Below are 19577 nucleotides of genomic sequence, written 5' to 3'. Positions count from 1 at the left end.
TGGTCGTCGGCAGATATGGGAAAACTTGTCACGCAGACTTCAGGGAATACCACCTGCTTTTAATCAGTGAGCGATCACTTTTAACTTTTGTGAATACGGCTGTGTATACGAACACACAGGCACAAAAGTTCATATGAGCGTAGTTAGATTTGTTGAGGTTTTGATTTTGACCGGTGGGTTGCTTTTGTTTCGATCACTGTTTCTATTAGAGATACGGACAGCGAGATAGATAGGTAGATAGATAGATAGAGAGAGAGATAAAGAGAGAGAGATAAAGATATATATATATATACATATATATATATATATGTATAGAGAGAGAGAGAGAGAGAGAGAGAGTTATGTAAAATAGGGTTTCTATTAGAGATAAGGACAGCGAGATAGATAGATAGGTAGATATATATATATATATACATATATATATACATATATAAAGAAAGAGAGAGAGAGTTATGTGAAATAGGGCAATAGAGAGTGACGTTAGAAGGAGTAAAGAGTAAGTAAATGAAAATAGGAGAGAGAGAAAGAGAGAGGAAGAGATACAGAAAGAAGAAAGGAAAGACGGAGATAGTTGAGAGTCAACGATAGAGAAAGCGAGAGAAAGAAAAGAAAGAGGTAGGGAAAGGGACGGACACTAATAGAAAGAGAAAGATGTTAGGTTGGAAGAACGAGGAATGTAGTAGACGAAGTAGGCAAGTGAGTAAATGAAGTTGAGGGAGAGAGAGAGGAGAGGGAAATAGAGTTGGAGGCAATAGAAATCGAGCGATAAGAAAATAAAGAAACGGGAGAGAAATAAAGTAAACAAAAAAAATGGCGGCTGGAGATAGAAAGAATAAAAGAAATAGAGAAAGACAGAGGGGAGTTTGAGGAAAAAGCACACAGATGTAGAGATGTATGCATGCATAATCAGAAATATATGTATGCATGCGTGTGAGAAAAATAATTTAAAAAAAAAAGAGAGTAAAAAATATTTCTTAACACACTATCATGCACACACGCACATGCACATGCATAGATATAAACACTATAAAGGTGAGAGGGACAAAGATTATAAAGAAGAGATTTACTGAGAAATATACAAATACACACACACACACACACACACACATATATGTGTTTGCGTGTGAGAGAGGATACTTATATACAATCTGCTATGCACACACATATTCAGGATGAATATATATATATATATATATATATATATATATATATGTATATATATATATGTATAAATATGTGTGTGTGTCTGTGTTTGCATGTGTGTATGTGCGCGTGTGTAAGTTACACACACACACAGAAACCTCCGTTCAGTCTCGAAAGACAATATATACCCCTATAGGGGTAGCAGCGTGTGTAATAATGAGGTAAGAGTTGCGCAATCTCCAACCACACTGAATTGGCACTGCTTGAATTCAGTGGCAAGGAGAAGTTCAGGACGACTAGAAAAATGCCGAGATAAGCGGCGAGCACACACAGCAGCTGAAATTCCCAAATGGTCACCCATTTTGTACTGAACAGGTTCAACGTTGCTTAACTTCGTTGATCTAACGGGAACTGGTATGCCAATGTGAATTATGACGTATCCACATATTCAGGATATATATATATATGTATATATATATATATATATTTATGTATATATATATATATGTATGTATATATATATGCGTGTGTGTGCATATATATATATATATATATATATATATATATATATATATATATATATATATATACGTTTTTATGTGTATACGTTTGTGTGTATTTAGCTATGAAAGGATCTGTGTATGTTTAGCAGGAGCGGGAGAAAAAGAGAGAGAGAGAAGTTGAAAGGGACAGAAAAACACAGGCATATTGAAGAAAATGAAGAGAGAAAGAAGACAGAGAGAAAAGAGAGAGAGAAGTATAATAAAGAACCGATGGATGGAAAGAAAATCCATCGCTCTAAAAAAAATAAACGGGACCCCATGCCACTTTTTGGGGAGTTGGACAGACTCCACATTAAAAACATACCTTGTGTTTAACAATGCCCCTGTAGAGACGAGTAAGTCTAAGAAAGCTGTAAATTATTCTCTCGGATTATCTCCTGAGTATCTTTCCATATCAGGTTATAATCCTTAAACGATTTTAATCCCGATACCATTACGCCCCGCCTCCTCTTCCGCCGATTGACAGCCCGCCACCTCCCGCCGCCATTTCCCACCCTCCATTTTCCCTGCGCCGACTTCAATTTTCTCATTTCACTTTTAACGTTTCCGCTAATCAGAACGGTTCGCAGAAATCGGGAGAAAATTGCACCACACGCAGTTTTTTTTTTTTTTTTTTTTTTTTTTACATCGTTGCTTAGTTTATATTTTCGTTTTCTGTGTTTTTTTTTGTTTTTTGGGTTTTTTTTTTTACAAAATTTCAACTTTTATTTTCTTGGAATAACGCTTTATTTGTGGAAATACCGATTTATATATATATCTTATATATATATTATATCTTTTTCTACATATATTGTTTGCCGATATATTTATTTTCATCCACATTTGCGAAAATTTCTTCTCGTGTTTCTAACTTATCAACTTTATTTCTTCATATATCTGTCATATATCCATTTGCTTATTCATATATATATATATATATATATATATATATATATATATATATATATATATATATATATATATATGCATCCATAGCGGAACAAATGTAACACACCGTTGCATGCCAAATCCTCGACGATATAACACTATCCTGATGAATTCCCTCGGTGGAGTGAAGCAAAAAAGTAGCGTTCACTCGACATAAGTATCTTTTCATAATATCACTAAGATCTACTCATATATTGAGCACTGTTAAAGTAAGTTTAAGCATCTATCTACAAAACAGTAGTGTATATATATATATATATATATATATGTATATAAAGTATTGTATATATGTATATACATGTGTGTGTGTGTTATTTTTTATTCTTTCAAATCTTTTCTTTTTCTTCTTATCAACCCCATTTCAAAATGCATCACTTTTTTTCCAATCGCACCTTGAATGTATGATCTCTATTTATGTCTTAATAGTTTTGAGGAAGGCATGCACTCATAGTAGCAACATGTGTTCAATTAATTGTATACAATAGATCTTTTTTATACTGTTTTCTGTGTTTGTAAATCAGTGATTATTAAATCACCGCTCGTCAAGACCTCGATGTCATTCGAGTATAAGGTTTAATGAGTGTGTCAGGTTTTGCACTTCAATATTAACTAAGTTGAAAGGTTTGATGTGCCGTGAAACCCACACTACTAATTATACCTCTCTCTCTCTCTCTCTCTCTCTCTCTTTATTCCTTCCTTTCACTTCCTCTCAATTTTATCTCTATATCTGCCTGTCTATCTATCTCAACTTCGAATCCTCATGCTTTCTATTTTTTATCTTTTCATTTTTTTTCTTTTCAATTCATTTTGATTATTCTTTTTCTTTCGTTCATTGTATCGTTCTAGCGTCCGTGTTCTCGATTCTTAATAATCTATTTTCTACCTTCAGATTATATTAACAAGCCGCCCCACCCCCCTTTGTTTCGTTTACTTTTCTCTATTTTTATCCTTTCTATTTCCAATATTAACCCATTCAATTATTTCTTTTCTGTATCGCCCTTTCTTTCATTCACTATTCATTCTTTATCTCTATATCAGCGACCATTGCTTTCTCATTTTTCCTCCATTTACTTGTTAATACTTTCTTTCCTTCTTACTCTACGCCTCATATCTGCCTGTCAGTCAGTCTATAAAATAATGACTCTGTTACGGTTCATCCATACACGTGCACGTGTCGGCTTGCGTTTAACTTCATGCATCGGTGTATGCGTCTGCTCCAGTAAGTTCGAATGTTGAAAAGCGTAAAGATATAGTTGCAGAAACAAAAATATACGATGTTTTAACGTTTCAGTTCTGTCTTTTACATTGAAGCTTAACAATATAGCAAGTTTATTTTTGTCCAACTCAAATACAACTCAAATTGCCGTCAATCCGTAGTTCTATCAAAAACTAATTTCGTAAATAGATTTCGAATGTTAGAAGCACGAGATCTTACGGGATGTACTTGCATTTCGAAACCGATTACACAAAGCCATTCATTTTAGACATACACTTCTCCCTTTACACACACACACACACACACACACACACACACATATATATATATATATGTGTTTGTGTGTGTGGAATTTATATATGCCCACAGATACGTATACATATACTAAAGCATGCACACAAACACACGCACCCAGGCATGTATACACAGAAATCGCACACGTATATCCGAATGCATGCATTCAAATACATGCATATAGATGCAACGTATACTGGTATACATTCGTGCATGCAATACTACACACGCATAACACATGCATATAGACACACACACAAACACAAATATACATCAATAGAAACAAAATCTAGTAGTATTACATGAAGGTGTAAAAACACAAACACATGTGTATTTATGCACATATACACACACGCACATACGCACACACCTATACACACATGAACACACACCTAGATATATATGTACACACAGACATATATATATTCAGCATATATGTTCACATACACATTTTTTCAGGATAAATTTCACTGCCATATATACGCAAAGGATAAACACATGCTTACATGCCTTTATATAAAGACAGCCAGCTATATTCAGAAAAAAAAATATATATGTATATATATATATATATTCTATATATTTATATGTGTGTTTATGTGTTTGTATGTGTAAGTGTGTGTGTGTGTGTAAGTGTGTGTGTGTGGGTGTACGTATATCCTTTTTACAGATTCTACGTTGTTTACCCAGGAAAATTACAAAGAAAAGCAAATTTGGAGATTATTACTAAAATGAATGAAATTTGTGATTTTTCTATGGAAATTAGTGAAAAAAATTAAATAATTGCGAATATTAAATCTATTAAAAAATCATATGAAATAATTTTTTTTTTTTTTAAGGAATTTATTTTTGGAAAGAAAATGAAAAAAAAAAAGAAAATGAAAAAAAAAGAAAATATATATATAAAAAAAAGAAAATATAAAAAAATATTCCAAAAAAGAAAAATCTCGAAATTTTATCTTTGAAGAGGAAATCGCCAACTTCACAGGCATTTTAGAATGCCTCGCCGACTTTCCCTGGATTATTACCTACCGGTGACCTGTTTCTTTTTTTTTTACGTTCGTGGATTTTACCTTTTAACTTGGAGTGTTTTATTAAAGTCGATGACAAATAAAACACACTGCCTTAATGGTAAGTTAAATTTGCTTTATCTCCTTATTTGTATATTCTAATAAATTTGTTGTTTGTTTATAACGTTGCTTGTTCAATGCTGTTGATTGCTTTTGGGGATGAGGCATGACTTTTATTTACAATAAGTGCACGTCTTGAACTGATTTTCCTTGTTGGTCATATGTTGGTAACGTGTTGTATGTTGTACTCTCCGAGCTTCTCCAAACACATTTTTTTCTCGTAGGAAATGATATGGAATTTCGAACTTCTCTCTTTACTTAATCCGTTTATGTAGATTGTTCTTATTACAGGTTCTCCCTGTCATAAATGAGTTTATCAGTATTGAACTCATAACTTATTGGTAGATTTCATTGTTGAATAACTTTTAAGCAACGCTTTTATCCGTTTAGCGAGACGTAGAGAAAATCTGATATGCGGAGCTCCTTAGCCTTATATAAGTCTTTTTTGAGATATTTGTGTGACTAGCGTGTCTTTCTCATCTAAAATGCACCAAACATTAAGGATTTTGCTTTTCTCCTTTTTTTTTGCAAAACTCAATCATGTACTGCAAATTAAAAAAACAAAGTTAACAATTTCCCAATACAAAAAACAAGTCAAACACCATAGGTAAATATTTAAATATATAAAGAAATTTAAAAAATAAAACGTATTTCTCAAATTACTAAATTTGACACTAAATTATTGGTATGCAGTAAAAAAAAAAAAAACAACAAAAATACCACCATCAATAAATATTCAAAAATATAAAGAACTTGAAGTCTATTCATTTTTAAATTCGGCATTAAATAACTGAAAAGGTTTGATATGCCATAAAACAAAACAAGCAACCAAACTTAGAGATATTCTATTCAGAGGTTGCAAGTTCAATCCTTAGCAAAGGAACTTGAACTATAATATAAATTTTTCTGAATTTTTTAGATAAGGGTTCATAATTTGGATTAGTTGGATTATTAAGACTACTGTTCTCATCGGGGGGGGAGTTTTACAACATGTACTCATGCACTTATTGATTCGTGCTGAAATAATAACGTTTGGGAGGGGGTGTTTCGTAACTATTCTGTACTTTAACCTTACAATTGAACAAAAAAACATATCATAAAACTTTAATTAAACTTGGAAATACAATTTTAAAAAAATAGCGCGGATCAGTAAGTGCATTAGCACCTTAAAACATAGTAATAAATAGTGATCAATATTGACAAGTAGTAGGATTGTATATTTAAAAATAAAAGTTTTGAAGGTTCGAAATTCATGGCAGGCAAAATTCAGTTGTAATGACACTCTTGTAATGATCAAGGTTTAATCCTTAGTGCGGGCGATCTTTAAAATACAATTATTATAAAAATAATAAGATTTCTAATTGACCCTTACTGATGGAACGAGAGTATGCTACCCCTGCAGATTAAATAAGGGTTTACGTTCGAAATTCTCGAGTTCGACAAGAGACATCTGAAGAAAGCCAGAAGTTTCTCCGGCAGAAACATTGTGAAAATAGCATCCAAAATGAAAAGAGTAGTTCAAATACTACATAATATATATGATATGATATAAATTTGAAAAAGAAAAAGGAATGTTATGGGATTTTTTTTTCGGCGATATTACGTTATAAACTAGCATAGTTTGAAAACTAGAATACGTAAAGTTTGGGCTCTCTGCATTGCTAAATAGATAAGTTCATAAACTACAATAATATAAATATGAAAACTAATCTATTTTGATGATTTCTTAAACAAAGTGTTTGCAATTAAGAATGAAACACAAAATGAAATAATTGTATTTCTAAAATGAAATATTTATATTCAAAACCAAAATATATCTATTTAGTTTAATACGCTAAAATATATTATGAGTAAAAATATTCAAGTCGATTACGCGTGATTAGAAGGAAGCTCTATCTGAATAGCCCTCTTTAGAACTCATAATTCAAGTGTTCAAAAAATCTTGAGTAGGACACTGTTGCATGTATTAAAAAAAGAACAAATAAAATTGTTGCCTAAAACCCTTTACACTACATTTATTAGTTGATAAGTTTAAGGGCATATCAAACGCCACCGGCGAATTATAAGTGGAAAAGCTACAAAACTTTATTTATATGATTAGTTTGTACGAAAGCTGTTCTAAAAGTAATGGCTTCCTACTTTTTTTTTTATCTCCCCCGAATTGATCAGATAGGATTGCAACCTGCATTGTTATAATACTGAACTTATGAATTCATGACAAGGACGTTTCATCTCTCTGTTACATATATTGAAGTTGACTAAGACAATAACACCTATCACTGACGTGCGTCAGAAGAACAGATTCGTCATTGATTTCCTCCCAAAAGTAAATTGAGAATCGTGGTGACTATTAAGGCTGATAAATTCTGGAGCACGAAGATATTTCTTCGTATCTCTTCAACATTCTGAGTTTTAAAAAATTGGCGGCGTTACTCATTGAACGACCCTCCTATGATCAAGCATGATCCAGCCGTTCATGCAAAGTCATGGTTCATCGCTGGCAAAAGTGGATCGAGAATCTATATAGACCAATAGATTCTAGAGCAAAAACATCACTCGATTTAATGGTACCTTTACCATGTTCGCGCCTCTTTAACTTTTTAAAAAAAGAAATAGGGGGCTTTGATTTTGGAACAACACTCGTAGATTTATTTGGCGCATTTTTTGTATACAATTAGGCTCTTTAAACGATAGTTTCTATTAAACTTATACTGAAATCAGTGGTAATTAAGAAGTGATTATATGCTCAAAACGATGTAATTTTATACCATAGCCGGGTTGGTTGGGCGGACCTGGAATAGTTGAGAAGGTTGAAAAATCAGATAGATAGAATAAATAAAGAATGGACAGAGAAATATGCATTTATGGTGTTGTAGGGTGGGATAGACGCAAACATCTTGCGGAAGAGATCTTAGCCAGTTTAATGTTGGGTCACAGTCAAATTCTTATCCAACACATACTATCACTCTGGGTCAAAGCGGGGCTGGGAATTAATGTAATTAAAAGAAAATGCCACATTGGTAGCATTACCAAATTGGGTCACACAACCGGATAAATTATAAGGTCCTACTCAGGACCTTCACGCCTGTGGAAGAGCTTTGTATTTGTTTGAAAGAAGTATAGTTTGTGTAGAGACTAAACAAACGTATGTATAAAAAAATCACAAACCTTGACTATTATATAAAAGAAACTTTGTCTTGTGTCTGTCAGTTCGTTCTCTATCGACTCGAAAACGTCAGGGCCGATTTTTGTGAAATTTCACACAAATGTACATTATTTGCCTGACAGTAGATAGATTTTGTATCGGAATGTCTATGATAAATATCAGTAATCGATAATCCAAATAATCCAATCAATAAAGGAGCAGATGATTTTAATCAAAGTTAACACCTTACATAGCCAAACATCACAAAGGCATTTTAAAAAGTTTTATTACCAGAAAAACCCCGCATATAAAATCAACAGTAGGTTCTTTAATATGACAACGACGTGTTCGAAATGAAGACACTTCAACCTGCCTAAGTTGAAAACTGCACGAATTTCATAATAAATATACAATGAATTATCGCCTCAATAATTATCGCACATATTTCATAATACATATACAATGAATTTCATAATAAATATACAATGAATTATCGCCTCTATGAATTATCGCACATATTGTTTTCTGAAGTGCATACAGTTGTTTCCGCCTAGAATAATAGGATTTAATTTTACAAAAACAAACAATGTTTAAATCTTTTCGTATTGTGAGAGTAATCTGCTTATTGATTCTAATTCCAAAAATTTACACAGAATTCTCGTTGTAATAGTAATGCTAAGTTTATTTCTATCTTTTTATATACGACGTAATTCACGTTGACACCAAAGTTAAGCAACGTTGAGCCTAATTAGTACATAAATTGGTGACACTTTGGGAATACCAGGTACTGTATGTGCTCTCCGCTTATACCGGCATAGATTCAAATTGTCTAACACTTCTTTCCACTGAACTCAAACGGTGCCGATTTAGAAAAGGTGTGGATGCGGATTCCGCCATCCTTGCCTTACAATTACACGCGCAGCTATCCTTACAGGGGGTATCCATTGCTCTTAAAGCTGAAAAGAGGCATAGATTTCGATTTTATTGGTCGCATAGAAAGTTCATTTCATATATTCTTCATTTTGCTAAATCTGTAATTATGAATATCTCTTATCAAAGACTCATTCCTAATTCGATCCATGGAAATAAACACACTTGATATTTACAAACTAGTATAACACAACAAATCTAATCAAATCGATACAAAAACTATCAATAATATATCTTCATAAAAGGTTCTGTCTATCGATCAATTTGTATGGCGATCTGTCGCACTTATCGATTTTAAATGATATTTTTGTCAGTCTGTAATGCTTAAGTGTAAAATAGAATTTACATGTGTCCGTAAAGCATAAGCCTGAAATTGCTTTACTTCAGCCTATTAAGCTTAAGTTTTAAACTGACTCTTTGTTCGTCTGTCATGCTTGAGTTTACAATTGCATTTTTGCCAGTTTGTCACGCTTAATTTTTAAATGACATTTTCATTAGTCTGTAACACTTAAGTTTACATTAGCATTTTCGCTAAGCCGTCATGTTGTTTTAAATTATATTGTTGTTAGTCTGTTAAGCTTAAGTCTACAGTTGCATTTTCCCTAGTTTGTCATGCTTAAGTTTTAAATTGTATTTTTTATATGTCACGCTTACGTTTATTACATTTTCTTCAGCCGTTAAGGTCTAAATTTCATTTTCATTACTCTGTCACGCTTTAAGTTTAAATCACAGTTTCGCTCGTCTGTCACGCCTAAGTTTTAAACAGTATTTTCAGATGCATTTTCACATCTCTATACAAGACGTTATCCGTTACTCTGTCACGTTTCATTTGGAATGCCATTTCTGTCGATAAACGCGGAGATTATTTGATCCATTCTGGGAATGTTTGTATTTGTTGATCTTATATTGACGCATTTTAGTACATCATCTATATATTAGTGTGACTACTTGTGTGTTATTTATTTTGTGTGCTACGCTTACAAACGAGTGACTGTCGTTTAATTGCTACAAACTTCTATTTCTTGTAATAAATAACTTTGCCAATAATTCTTAATAAGTTTTGGTTTCGGCTTCGATTATAGCTGAAGAAGTTATACATATATTTTTTCATAAGTTTTGGTTTCGGTTTCTATTCAATCTGATGAACCGAAGTCATATATGGATATATTTTCTTCTTTTTGAAATCGCAACATTGCAATTCATAAAAATCGATAGAAGTTCTGCAAAGAATTAATATATCACTTTACGACCGGACTACGCGGGGCGTCCCTGCTAGCTTAAATAAATACTTTTGCAGTTTTAAGAAAAAATACTTCAAAATTATCACAGCGTCTCCATTTACGCTGAACATCTACAGAATACTAACATCAATATATTACATATGAATGAGTCCACTGTGGAATTTCCACAGGTCCCGGTCGTAAATATTTATTAGAATTGTATCTATGTTGCAGCCATATTTTTAAACCTGATGAATATATCAACAAATATTTAAACGTGTTGTATAGAAGAGTATATTGTGATCCAAACCGATTCGTGCATTCTAAACAGAGCCAACTTTATTTATCTCGTACGTACGGTATTCTCCCAACACCCACGTGTATGAGACCCTTCTCAAATTAGGACGAAATACTTCAGCAAAGCTCCTCAGGAGACTTCGAGTATTTTAAGTTTTACCAGTTAGTTGAAAGTCAGAAAAACATAATATGGAGACGCTTTGTTAATAAACGATTGTTTTGTGAGCATATATCCTATTTGTGTACAAATTAACCGGTTTCTTTTTTTTTTCCTTGTACAAATGAAATTTCTAGCATTTATCTTTCAAATAAAAGAAATATACACAATATATCACACGCACGGACACTTGGACGGTATGTAAACTGTAAAATATATTTAACAACGCCTTACAATAAAACGTGCCAGTCAATCCAGCGTTGTCCGGAAATAGTAGGTATTGACATCCCACCCACGGGAGAAAATGTGACACAAAGTCGGAATGTGGAGATTGGAAAATCAACGAACAAAAAGAGACGCCACCTTGCTTACAAAAATGTCTGAGCAATCCGGCCTGCGTTCCCTAGTTATGGTGCCTCAGACGTTTAGCAATAAACCAAATTATTTTTAAATGGTGAGAAAGAAAACCATGAAAGAGTAATTTCTCTAAAACTGCCCATAATAATACCTCAGCCCATCAAATATAGAGTTGTCCCCTAATCACAAATGGTTCATTCATTGTCGAATACGTATTCGCAGTTTGTATGAATAAAACTTACTTGGGCTGTGCCAATGATGAACGCATTTTTCTACTCCCAGACTAGGACACAACATTAACGTTTTGTATTCTGCATTTTATTATAGTAAATTTCGAGGTTGGATTGTGAGAATTAATCGCGAGGGCGTATTCAGTTTCTCTTCGCTAAGTAGTAGAAGCATACGAATATCTATTGAAATACTTTTCGAGAAATTCATAGTTCTTATCATTTCCAGGAAAATCCAACATTTACTATCAGGAAAATGCGTTTGCTCCAGATCTGAATCAAAAATTACCTTTTTCGTTTCTTTTCATTTATATGAAGAATTTTCAAAGTTATCTATATATATTAATGAAAGTAAGTATGTATGTGTGTGAGAACACTTCTCAACCTATATACACAATGAATTTTTGATCTGAAGATTTCAGATTTGAAATTTAGTTTATAGAGTATTCAAATACTCGGGAAACTTTTAAATAGATTTTTTTATTCGGAAAAAGGGCTGTTACAGGCTAAAATTGAAAAAATTGGCACTTGGGGGTCATCGGGTTTTTATCTGTTAACTGTTTCATGTGTGCGGGCATGAATCGTTCACACGAGAGTGTCCCTATGTTATAATAAGTGTTTCAAACACTTTTTTAAATACCGTGGCAAACCGACATAATGGTTATCGTACTTGGCTCACTTTCTTAAGGTTTTAATATCAATCTCAGCTGGAATATTTTCTTTCTTTTTTTAACTCACAAGAAGTGTACTGTTTAGAAAAAAACATAACACTCGCATGCACGTTTCAGTTTGTTTTTTTGCATGAATTAAAATATAATATTCAGGTGTATTTTACGACCGGGCAAGGTCAGGCAAGGCCGGGCGGTCTGCAAGTATAAATAACATAACATAAAATGTGCTTATCCTTTTTATTGACTGTCCGATTACAATGAAGACCTTGCACAGTTATCTTAATCGCTTAGATCAAATGAAGTACATTTATATAAATATCATGGAAAATTTAGTTTAGAACATATACAGTTATGCCTGTTTATCTCTAAAACTCTATGAAGAAATTCTTTGATTATTTAGAAGTTGATTAGAAAATGTAGCGCGTTATCTTGTTTACAAATAATAGTTTCCAGTTGCCGGTATAATATATTCATGAGGGTGGTGTATTAGCAAGTTGGGCTATCATTTAAGACCGCCCTTAAATATGTTAAGAAAGAAGGGGAATTAGCAAGTCCCGCCCTCCAATACGTCATCTGAATGAATCAACACGTGACAATGGGTTGAACAGCCTGTTTCTTTCGAATGAGATGTTACAAAAGTTTGTCAACACGCATAGCGGAATGTGTTATACCTGCAGCGACAGGAATCGAACTCGGTGTGACAGATTGTGCGTCTATGTCCGTAGTATCATCGCCTCCCAACACGCGTAACGCATGTTTTTTTTTCAAGGTTTACTAAATAATAACTAAGAAAAAAAGTTAAAAATACTGAATCTGTTACTATTGCAGAATTGAAGAAAGCGGAAAAGGAATCATGTTTTTCCGTTTCCTTTTGATATGATGTATTTAAATCAATTTGAAACATTCAAATGTCAAGGTGTTTATTATTGGCCCACAAGGAGCTTTCACACAGGTTTTCAGAGATCTTTCTCTGAAAACATCCTGTGGTGTTCCCTGAAAGCTGAGTGACAACAAGTCTCCTGAGGTTTCCAGTACTCTCCACCTCTTTCGATAACATTTGCAAATAAATTTGCATTATCGCAACAGCTGCTTGCCATTGATATCTCCTATTATTATTATTATTATTATTATTATTATTATTAATACAATTATAATTATTACTGTTTTTTATGATTATAGCAGTAGTAGTAGTAAACTCTTTCACTGAGATTTTTTAGATAAAAAGACCTTTTACATAAGAATTCATCTATATATAAATACGATAGCCTGCGCGTTATTTTGTTTGTCAGGCTTACATCTTTTTTTTCTTCCGAGTGACTGTCGCTTAATTGTTATGACCTTCCATTTCTTGTAATAAATAATTTTACCAAGAACTCTTCATAAGTTTTGGTTTTGGTTTCGATTATAGCTGATGGCACTTAAGTCATCTATTTTTCTTATAAATAAGTTTATCAAAAATTCTTCATAAGTTTTGGTTTCGGTTTCAATTCAAGCAGATACACCCAAGTTATATGGAAATATATATTTTTTATTTTCGAAATCACAACTTTTTAATGTATAATTATAGATAGAAAATTGACATCATAACTTATACCAAATCTGCATGAATGAAAATATCATATTAAGAGTATTTTACGACCGGGATACGCCGGGCGTCCTTGATAGCTTAGATAAATAGTTTTCCAGTTTTAACAAAAGAGCTACAATAATATCAGGACGTCTCCATTTACGCTGAACATCCATAGAATACAATGCCAGCATCAATATATAACAGATGAATGAGTCCACTGAGAAAATTCCATAGGTGCTGCTAGTATATGAAATATTGTGAAAGCGAAACAATCGCCTTGAAAACTGGAAGAATTTTGCTATATCTGTTTTAGTTTATTATTGTTGTTTTGTTGTTGTTGATTGTTGTTGATTGCTGTTTTGTTGTTGTTGATTGTTATTGATTGTTGTTGATTGTTATTGATTGTTGTTGATTGTTATTGATTGTTGTTGACTGTTGTTGATTGTTGTGGTTAACGACACGGACTGACCATCTTAGTGTCTCAAGTTTGAATCCAGTTCTTCCCCTAAAAATCACTTACAGTTAAGATGTAGACAATCTTCTCGTGGTCCCTCCCGTAAGTGCTTTTTATATTTCTAGAAAGAATTTTGACCAGACAAATATCGGGGACACCAATGCCAACAATAGATCTTCGGGACCATTTGACATTATGATGTTCACTAGTGACCTAACTTTGAATATACGAACTTCTTTATCCTCTTTAGTTTATTTTGGAATTGAGTTTCAATTTCTAAATATCTTTTCGTAACTATCTTATCAGGTTTGTTCTGGTTCATTCTCTAAGAACTATATTTACGAACCGACTTGTCAAATTTACAGTGCAAGACGATTGCAACATATCCACATGTTCCTAATTCCACTTTGTCAGTGGAGAATTTTACAAAACACACATTTCCTTTTTATGTATGTCCTGATCGGGTATCAATTCCACGATATTATTATGACCTCAAATCCGTTGCCAAGGTCGCTGGAAAAATGGTGGGATCCTTCTATCGATCCAGTAAATATCTACCTGCTGATGCAATTCTCTACCTATGTAAGAGCCAGGTACGTCCAAGGATGGATTATTACTGTTACATCTTGACAGGAGCTGCTAAGAAGACCGTATACTGCCTTGAAAGACTTCAGAATATAGTTCGTAGCCTAGTAGGGAACGCTCTTTTTATCTTCCCTGCAAGCTTTTTATCACAGAAGAGACGTTGTGAGCCTATCTCTGTTTTATCGTTATTTTCATGGCAAGTGCTCGTCTGAGCTCCAATCTATACCCCCTCACCAAACATTCACGAGAAACACTCGTCTAGCTGAAAACATTATCTGTGCCTAAACCTAAACGTAGATTCCATGAACAAAGCTTCTTTCTTAGAACTGCACGCCTGTGGAATTGTCTCCCGCTTACCTGCTTTCCAGCTGACTGCAATATGACCGTCTTCAAGTCCAACGTAAACAAGTTCTTTATGAGCCGTTCCCCTTAAGTAATCCAATTTACCAAATTTACATATTGTCCTTTTGAACACCGTGCACTCTTTAACTCTTATACTCGAGTGGCCTCTGGACCTTGATAAGGTGATTCCCTTGTAAAAAAAAGAAAAGAAAAAGCCTCTTCGGTCAAAACAATGTGCATTAATCAAAGTATCTAACTCATCACTATAGCGTTTTACTCCATCTCAAGATCCATCGCCGTTCAGTGTTCAAAGCATCCCTCATGCCCATATCAGAACATACCTCGCTTAGGGGGCAGTCTGTGAGAATATGTGTGATAGTCTAAACGTCGGTGACACAGGGAGACTGGGCGCCATATACCTAGCCCCACTTGTGCAGGTTGTCCTGTGTTTTGGCAACCTTCGCTCGAACTCTTTCGGTGGGAGTTTAAATCATGCTGGAATGTCTTCTAAAACCATGGAGTATCTAGCTAATATGATTTCAGAGTACATATAAAATACGGGTATATCTCCATAATCCTAGCGAGGAGAAAGTTTGTGAATTTCTTTTTACACGGTGGTCACCACTTATCAAGGCACGGAAGCCACTCAGAGATAAGGGTTATTGCAAGTACAGTACGTTAGTGTAGAGATTTATTGAAGTGTTTACTTGAGGTGGTATTTCATTAGGAATTTGTTTACGTTGGACTTGAAGACATCCGAGTTTTAGTCAGGTGGGAAGCAGGCAGACGGAACAGAGTTCCACATGCGTACAGTTCTAAGAAAGAAGCTTTGTTCATGGAATCTACGTTTTGATTTAGGCACAGATAAAGAGTGGGGAAAACTTTTGACAGTGGATCCAGCCAGACGGGTGTTTTTCGTGAATGATTGGCGAGGGGGGACCAGAGATAGGAGTTCAGACGAGCACCTGCCATGGAAATAACGATAAAACAAGGATAGAATCAATAATTAAACAGATATGAAGTACAATTTTATAGGAAGATACATTAACATGCGTTTGGATACATCCGTGTTTGCGGGTGTGTGCTAGTCTGCTAAATTTTACGAACACACAGGCACACAATAATTGTAACTTTCACTTTCTTTCTCAAAAGCAGCATTGGGGGTGGAGTAACAATTCCTCCACTCCCATATCGGAAAAAATAGATAAATCCTCATGCAGTTTCACTGATGCATTTACAGGTTGACATTTGATCGGAATGGTTGAAACGTATTGCTTTCACAAATCAGATTAGACAATAACAGATTAGTAATCAAATAAAAATAATTCAATATTCATGAAGTATTAAAGACTTCTATTATAAGCAAGTGGTTTTAATAATAAATTATATCATAAGGGATTTCTGATAATATTACCATTATCGTGTCAAATTACCGAAGATACTTTTTTTATAAACACTAATTAGTAATAAACAGTTGTACCATGAGGATCGGCTGACTTCATTTAGTCCTTACATTCCATGAGCGATATTTCTGACAGAGGGCAGTTGCTATTTTCTCGTGCATCCATTTAACACTTATTGTTGGTTATTGTTTGGTCATGAATTGTTATTTTCTAGCTTTTACATCAAGTGGCTTCCTTCATTTTCGTGAGCAATTTTCTTTAAAATATACTAGCACTAAAACAGTTACGATGAGGAATTATTTATAATAAAAACTTATATAATAATAACAAAATTATATTTTTTACAGATAAAGTTAACATAAATAATCGTTAACAAGTATTTCTCTAATAACCTACTGATAAGAATAACCATTATCACAATTTCTTGATGGATTCGTGACAATAGCGTTTATTCTGTGACAAATGGGCGATTTAACAGATTTCGGTTAAAATAGAAGTGTGGGAGGGTGGGGCATTTGTTAATCCTCTTTCAATCCCGGACAACTATATATATATATATATATATATATATATATATATATATATATATATATGAGCAAATAGTTAATAAAACATATTAAATCACTTTGAAAAAGAGTTAAAACATATTTAATCTGAAAAGGAAACACTTAATAAGTGGATAGTCCTTAATCCGAGGGGTTCGAAGAAACACTTTCCTTCTCATCAGAGGTTAGGAATTAGCAAAATGGAGGATCGGATTTTGCATACAAAAGTATTTGATGGAATTGCAAGTAAGTCAAAGATCTTACTTGATATATATATATATATATATATATATATGTGTGTGTGTGTGTGTGTGTGTGTGTGTGTGTGTGTGTGTTTCTTTATCTCTGTATTTTTCTTCTACATTTAGTAATCCGCTGAAAGAATATGCAAATGCCTTAAGCCCAAAGGAAATGAGAGCGATTTTATTTTGAAACGATGAAAAAGCCATGTCTAGTGAATGAATAGCTTATTTATAAACTTTTATATTATGTTTTGTTATCTGCTGGCGAAATATTCAAGTGACTGGTCGAATAGTAAAAAATACAAATGCAATGATTTCTTTTACTTTATTTCAACAGATAAGAAACAATGTTGTAGCATGAATAGCTAATTACTTTTTTTTCTTTTACATTTAGTCATTTGTTGGAAGCATACTTAAAAGTCTGCTCCAATACGGAATATACAAATTAAATAAATTTTTCTTTTTTTACTTTGAAAGTATAAGGATCTATATTTATCATTCAGACTGTCCCAAAATGGTCAGACATATTTGTAGGTAAAAAAAAAAAATTAATAAGAATTCAACAGCGAAAATATTTATTTTTATTTTGTAAATGTACGTAGAATGACATGTTATTTTAATCTCAGTACCCGGTATTTCAAATTTCGAGTCTATAGACTAAAAATTGACAGAGTTATTGCGTAGGGAAATGTACACAGACACACAGACATACAGACACACAGACAGACACGTTTTTATATATATATATATATATATATATATATATATATAAAGCTGTGTGTCTGGTCATGAATAGGCTCCTGTATGGTTGACTATTTTGGAAAACTGATTACATATAATGATAGAAGATGTATCGAGACACAGGAATGGGTATGTTTGATCCTGCAGAACGGTGGTTCCTTAAAATTGTGGGGGCTGCGTTCGCGCCTGGTCCACAAAGTATGGAAATAAAAAATTTAAAAATAAAAAAAAAAAACGTTTACAAGTTTTTTTGATATAGATGTACATAAGAATACTTTGATAAGTATGTTCTAACTTAAATAAAATTTATTTTATCTTAATTTATCAAGGAAATGTTCCCGAATCTTTTGATTTCTTTGCGTTGCCCACAAGATCGCCTGATCCCTGCGATATTTTTCTTGTGGGGATATTTTAAATGAAAAGTATTCAGCCACCAACCTGGATCTCTTTCAAAATTAAAACGAACTATTCGTTATGAAATTGCCGCTATTTCACCCGAAATAATTAATCGAGTTATTGAAAACTTTCCTGGACATCTAACATCGCGTGTCAGCAATGATGGGAAACATTTGGCTGATTTAATATTTAAAACTATGTGAAATTATTATTATTTTTTTTACCAACAAATGTGTCGGAACATTTTGGGTCTTCCTGTATATGTTATGTAAAAGATTGCTTTTGCTAATGTTAATCAAATGTTTCTTATGTTAAAGCAAAATTGTTATCAGGATGAGTACTTAAACAAAACAATATTGCTTGTTTTCTTTTCATTGATTTAGAAGTGTTTGTTATTTTGTTTCAGATATCCCGGTGTACTTTTATTCACATGTTATAATAATGAACCATAGAGCTTTTTGTGCTGATGATATAAACATTAAATGAAATTTTATTCTCAAATTAAAACAAAACGGATTCCTGTTGATATATTTAATGGAATATGAATGTCCATTTACCATGGACACATTCATACATAATATAATAAGAGTCCCGGGTATGTTTCAAACATTAATGGTCTAAAGCGCGACATGCGGTTAAAATGAAGTATCACCACTATCTACTGATTTGTGTTTTTCGTTACGCCTTTAGTATATATATATATATACATATATATATATATATATATATATATATATATATATATACTAACAGGGGTGCCCGGTGTTGCTCGGGTGTTTGGAGGCGTATGCTGTGCAAAAAAACAAAAAAAATGGTTTATTTTTTAAAACTTTGACCCCTATTATGACACCTTAAAATTTATTGTTTTGGGCTCAAATTACTTTATTAAGTTAGATCCATGTACAAGGAACCTATATCTAAAATTTCAAGTGTCTAGACCCAATATTGTCGGGGGCGTTTGGTAGAGTTCTTAAAGGTCAATTCGTTGAAATTTAACCCCTTAACAGCCAAATTTCTGGCTG

General features: G+C 33.2%; 1 protein-coding gene and 1 long non-coding RNA gene across 6 annotated transcripts in view; one reads left to right on the top strand and one right to left on the bottom strand.

The window, feature by feature from the left end:
* The window catches only part of LOC145288082 (small ribosomal subunit protein eS10B-like), a 367331-nt gene that overhangs the window by 253114 nt on the left and 94640 nt on the right, over nt 1–19577 (bottom strand). The window lies entirely within an intron of this gene.
* LOC145288083 (uncharacterized) overlaps nt 2698–19577 on the top strand; it is a 531533-nt gene continuing 514653 nt past the window's right edge. For 2 of the 3 annotated variants that reach the window (XR_013869260.1, XR_013869261.1), the window contains exon 1: nt 3339–5274. This is a non-coding gene — a long non-coding RNA (uncharacterized LOC145288083). Of the gene's footprint in view, nt 5275–19577 lie in introns of all 3 variants that reach the window. The other variant, XR_013869259.1, reaches the window with a different exon arrangement.

This window comes from Euprymna scolopes, chromosome 11 (genome assembly GCF_053919585.1).
Source record: "Euprymna scolopes isolate OS-2025 chromosome 11, ASM5391958v1, whole genome shotgun sequence".
NCBI classification, from domain to species: domain Eukaryota; kingdom Metazoa; phylum Mollusca; class Cephalopoda; order Sepiida; family Sepiolidae; genus Euprymna; species Euprymna scolopes.
This window is presented reverse-complemented; position numbering and strand designations above follow the sequence as displayed.